Genomic DNA, 6,459 nt, shown 5'->3' with positions numbered 1-6,459 from the left:
TGTTTTAGGCTGATATATGGTGGATAGTGTTGTTGTGCAATAAATAAGAGTACAGTGCAACGAGTGTACATGATAAAATATAGGCTAGGGCATGAGTCATGTATGCCTTCCAACCACGGCATGCCGTTATCATGAGTGGATAAAACAGAGGAGGTTTATATGGAAATTTCATTTTATTTTATTGTTATATTTATTCTGTATGCTTTTTGTGTGAAATAAAGCATGAGTATTGTAGTGACACATTTATCGTATGTTTCTGTGGAAGTATGTAAACACTGCACATTGTGCTCATCAGAAAATATCATCTGCGATACCTTAGGTACTCCAGATGTGACCTACAGAGCACGTTCATGTACTGTTGTGGTGAAATATACTGTGTTTCTAATAAAATGATGGATTTGGTTATGTCTCATGTGAACAAAACATGTAAACAGCGCAGACTGATCTTGTAAAGAAAGACATCGTCTGATACACCTTAACACACAGGTAAGGGCCACTTCCGTGACTTACAGAAGACATACATGTTCTTGTAATGATAAAATGTACTGTTTCTTATAAATTGATAGATTTGGTTATGTGTAATGTGAAAAGGAAATGAAAGTGAACCACGTGCTCATCAGAAAATATCTGCAATACCTTAAGTATTCCAGATGTGACCTACAGAGCATGTTCATGTGCTGTAGTGGTGAAATATACTGTGTTTCTCATACAATCATGCATTTGGTTAGGTCTCATGTGAACAAAACACGTAAACAGTGCAGCACATTCTTGTAAGGAAAAACATCATCTGCCACACCTTAGCGCACAGGTAAGGACCACCTTCATGACTTATGGATGATTTGCATGTACTTGTAATGGTGAATTGTACTGTGTTTCTTATACACTGACAGATTTGATTATGTGTAATGTGAAAAGGAAATGAAAGTGAAGCACGTGCTCGGGAGAAAGTGTCTCGTACACCTGAGTTAGCACAAAGGTTGCGAAGTGGAACTTGACATATGGAACACGTGCATGTACTTTTATAAGTGGTGAAATATACTATCTCATAAACTGATAAATTTGTTTATGTGTAATGTGAAAAGAAACTGAAAGTGAACCACGTGATCGTAAGAAGGACAGCGTCTCGTACACCTGAGGTAGCACAAAGATAGTGAAACACAATGTGACTTACGGAACACATGTATGTACATTTTTTGTGGTGAAATGTACTGTGTACTTCATAAAATGATAGATTTGTTTATATGTAATGTGAAAAGAAAATGAAAGTGAACCACGTGATCACAAGACAGACAGCGTCTCATACATCTGTGGTAGCATAGAGGTATCGAAACCCAACGTGACTTACAGAACACGTGCATGTACTTGTTGTGGTGAAATATACTGTATTTCTTATAGAATGATAGATTTGTTTACGAGTAATGTGAAAAGAAACTGAAAGTGAACCACGTGATTGTAAGAAAGACAGCATATCATACACCTGAGGTAGCACAAAGGTAGTGAAACCCAATGTGACTTACAGAACATGTGCATGAACTTGTAGCGGTGAAATATACTGTATTTCTTATAAAATGATGGATTTGGTTATATCTCATGTGAAATAAAAGCATAAACTGTGCACTGTGTTCTCGGAAGGAAAGACATTGTTTGCTACACCTTATAGAGCAGAGGTAAGGGCCACCTCCGTGACTTACAGATGACGTGCATGTACTTGTAGTAGTGAAATGTACTGTGTTTCTTATAAATTGATAGACTTAGGTATATGTAATGTGAAAAGAAAATTAAAGAGTGAACAACGTGCTTGTAAGAAAGACAGTGTCTCTTACACCTGAGTTAGCACAAAGGTAGCGAAACCTAACGTGACTTTTGGAACACGTGCATGTACTTGTAGTGGTGAAATATAATGTGTTTCTCATAAAATGATGGCTTTGATTATGTCTCATGTGAAAAAAAAAAGCGTAAACTGTGCACCATGTCCTCGTAACAAATTCTCGTGAGAATGACAGGTAGCGCTACCTTTCCACTAAGTCCTTGCGAGAACTCGGTGCACAGTTTATGCTTTTATTTCACATGAGACATAACCATATCCATCATTTTATGAGAATCACAGTATATTTCACTACTATAAGTACATGCATGTGTTCTGCAAGTCACGTTGGGTTTTCCTACTTTTGTGCTAACTCAGGTGTACGAGACAATGTCTTTCTTACAAGCACATTGTTCACGCTTTCATTTTCTTATCACATTACACATAACCAAATCTATCAATTTATAAGAAACACAGTACCATCGATCAAAAAAGTACCGACACGCTTGGGTCGGAAAAGATATGAAATACTTCGTTCGGGTTCAATCTGTAATGTTCCATGCCTTTTTAATAAAAAAAAAATGGTTGAGTTACCGTGTTGTACAATGTTGTTCCGACTAATCTAACTGTATATCTGTAAAATATATGATTGATTGATTGATTGTAGTAGAAACTGGCGCGCAACTGCTAAGGTCATATGCCGCCGGACAACAAGCTAAAACACATGGCAAATAAATTGTGCATAGTTAATAACTTTTTGTAGAAATAATACACTGAAAATAATAAAAGAAGAGTTAAAAGAGAAAACAATTTCTTATAAAAGTGGAAGGAGACCCGCCTCCTGAAGAAAACCAAAAACATCAGTAAAAACGCTATGGGCTCTCCCAAGCATCGAGGAGAGACAGTAGGCACCATCTACCCCTGTATGACTATGGAGGAATCTCCGACGCAGGTCCCTCAAACTTGGACACTCGACCAGCAAGTGACGGACAGTAAGGGGAAAAAAGCAATCATCACAGTACGGTTGTCTCCCCACTCATCAGGAACCCACGTGTAAGCCGAGAGTGCCCAATGCGAAGCCTAGCAAGAGCTACCTCCAGTCGCCGAGGCATGGAAGGGAGAACCCTTGGCACAACCACTCTCTGGAAGACCTCTTTCAGCTTATTATGAGCCATATCATCCCAGCGTCTCTGCCAACACACATGCATTCCGTCCCGCAAGTAAGGTGTTAGATCAGATGCAGGAAGCGGATATTCTGTTGGGGGCTGTTGAGTAGCCGCAGCCTTGGCCAATGCGTCCGCAGTCTCACTGCCCACCACACCAACATGTGCGGGAACCCAGCAAAAATTCACTCTCTTCCCCCGACGACGAATGAGGAACAGCCACTCCAAAATAACTAAAACTAAGGGATGGGAAGAGTTAAAAGAGTCCAAGGCCAAAAGCGCCCCTTGAGAGTCGCTAAAAATAGTAAAATAATTGTCAGGATGAACAAACACTAACTTCAAGGCTAAAATGATGGCTGACAACTCCGCAGTAAAAACTGAGGCAACCAAAGGAAGACTACGTACCTCCACGGCTAAAATTGGGAAATACCACTCCAAAACCAACACCTGATGCGGATTTAAAGACATCGGTATACACAGGCACAGAACCACCATGACTAGAAGAATGTTCTAAAAATAACCTTAAAAGACACTGAGGAGCGACAAAATCGTTTGAACCTGCAATAGGTCTGCAGAAAGTTACCTTGGGTAATATCCAAGGCGCAACCCTCGGGATCCGAACAGGACTGACAAGTACTGCTGACAAACCAAACCCCTCCATTATATCCTGAACCCTATAGCCAAATGGACGAGGCATGCAAGGGTGTCTACTATAGCACAAAAGACAACACTGTTTCGTCACACCCTCACAGACAAGTGAGTCTGGAAGGCGACGAATCCGGAGTCAGCACCGTACTGCAACAGACTGACGCAGTAGATCTAAGGGAGGCACACCAGCTTCCACCAATAAGCTAGGAATTGGAGAGGACCGAAAAGCCCCAGTTGCAAGGCGAAGACCAGTATGATAGACAGCATCTAGAGTTTTTAGCCTTGATTCTGTGGCAGAGGAATATACCTCACAGCCATATGACAGCTTAGAGGTTACAAATACCTGAAACAAATGCAAGAGTGTCCTTCGATCAGCACCCCAAGAGGTATGGGACAGAACCCTCAATAGATTGAGAGCCTTCATACATGATGTTTTAAGATTTGCCAAGTGTGAGACCCATGTCAAATGACAATCAAAAGTCAGGCCCAAGAATTTCGTCTCTGTCACACAACGGAGTCTCCTGCCACAAAGCTGGAGATCAGGGTCCGGGTGTACCCCTCTCATCCTACAGAAGTGCATAGCCACAGTCTTTGAACAGGAAAACCGAAAACCCTTGGAAATGGCCCAGGCAGAAATCTTGTCCAAGGCAAGTTGCATCCGCTGCTCAATAGCAGACATGCGGGAGCCAGAAAACCATATAGCTAAGTCATCCACATAAAGGGATGAGGATACCCCAGCAGGCACAGTGTCAATTATACCATTAATGGCCACTGCAAACAGGGAAACACTTAAGACACTCCCCTGCGGCAGAGTGGCGCAGAGAGGGTATAACCCAGACGGACCCGAAATACACGATCAGTCAAGAAGTCTCCAAGCAATGCAGGCAGGCGACCAAGTAAACCAAAGGCATGAAGTTGCTGGAGGATGCCATGGTGCCAGGCAGTGTCATAAGCCTTCTCAAGGTCAAAAAACACAGCCACAACATGTTGCTTGGAGGCAAAAGCTTCACAGATTGACACCTCAAGCCTGATAAGGTTGTCTGAAGTGCACCGTAATTTACGGAAACCACTCTGCGACGGAGAGAGAAAGCAACCCTTCTCCAGAAACCACATAAGCCTGACATTGACCATCTTTTCGAACAACTTGCACACACATGATGTTAAAGTGATAGGGCGATAGTTGGAGACTTGGGAATGGTCTTTACCAGGCTTGGGAAAGGGGAGGACAATACCCAACTTCCAACTCCTCGGAATAGAGCCCTCACTCCAAACCCTGTTAAAAAGGTCCAATAAAAACTGAAGTGAATCAGTCGGAAGATGACGCAGCATAGGGTATGGAATATCGTCAGGCCCAGGAGCAGTGTCACGACACTCTGAAAGGGCAGCACGTAGCTCGTAAAGTATATGATAACAACACAAATGAAAGATACAAAGCAACATAACCATGGCATTTCTCGTAAATCATAGTCCGTGTATCAAAATGTCTCACACTGAAAGGGTGCCGATACTTTTTTTTATCAGTGGTACATTTCACCACTACAAGTACATGCACGTCTTCCATAGGTCACGTAGGTGGTCCCTACCTGTGTGGTAAGTCAGGTGTAGGAGACGATGTCTTTCAAGGATATACACGCATATCATGAATCCTTGCATTGTGCCAGTGTTGAGCAAAGTTCTTGGTTGGCTATGAATACAATATCTTGACTTCTTTTTTCCAGCTCACACCCCTAACACAGCAATTATTTCTCCAGTTGGCTTGCAACGACTACAAGTCTTCTGCAAAGATGAAATGCGGGTTAGCACCAGAGGAGTGGACAAAATCCTCGATGAGATAGAGTTGGAGAGCGACAGCGAAAGCTACTGTTCTGCAGTGGAGGAGGTTGAGTCAGCAAGTGGAGCTGCCTCGATACCATCCACCATGGGGGACAACTCCACCATCAGCAGCCGTCCTCACCGGAGAGCATTCCCCACCTCTAGGACCAGCTGGTCCTACCACTGTCTTCATCGGCTCTCGAACTCCAGGCACCTCTGTCCCCCTGGGCAAGCCATTGTCACCGGAAGCCGGCCCATTGTATGTTGTCTTCGCCCCTCCATCCGTGTCTGCTGTACAGGATGCTACAGCGACATCCTCGCCTGCCAGGCCGAGGAGACTGGTGTCCCCAGAGCCCTCTGTCTCGTCCTCGTCTGAGCCATCCCCTCCAAGATGAGGGTGCCGTGGTCTGCTGCCTGGACACGGGGGACGTCCAAGGGGTCAAAGGACAGGGCGAAGAGTTTCAGCAGGCTGACTGCCATCGCTGCTAAAGAGGATCCTGGGTGGAGCAGTTGCCCTTTCACACCGAACCATGGACTATTCACTGGCTCCCCAGGGATCAAGGTGGATATCCCAACAACTCTGTTGCAGTTCGTCCAGCACTTCTTCACCAGGGAGTTGTTGCCATATCTCACCGTGGAAACCAACCAGTACGACACATTTCTGGGGACTCAGCTGGATGCCTGGTTCACCTATAATGAAGAGGAGATGGCCAAGTTCCTGGGGTTGTACCTGTTCATGGGGGTCGTGCACATGCCGACCATCAGGCATTCCAGGAAGAGCACTGAGCTGCATGACTACCCTAGATTCCGGCAGGCGATCAGTGGAAGGCACTTCAGTGCAATCCTGAAGCATTTTCACTCCTTCACCTCGCTTGCCATACTCCAGGACAACCAAGATCGGCCCATCCACGTTCGCACGGTCATGGAGTACTGCCTTCAGCGGTTCCAGTTGATGTACCAACCCGAGAAGCAGCTCAGCTTCGACGAGGGCTCTCTGGGGTGGAAGGGCAGACTGTCCTTCTGCGTGTACAA

The sequence above is a fragment of the Coenobita brevimanus genome, chromosome 112 (genome assembly GCF_032717465.1).
Source record: "Coenobita brevimanus isolate Jiangsu-jjx chromosome 112, ASM3271746v2, whole genome shotgun sequence".
In the NCBI taxonomy this organism is placed as follows: domain Eukaryota; kingdom Metazoa; phylum Arthropoda; class Malacostraca; order Decapoda; family Coenobitidae; genus Coenobita; species Coenobita brevimanus.
Note: the sequence above shows the minus strand (reverse complement) of the source record.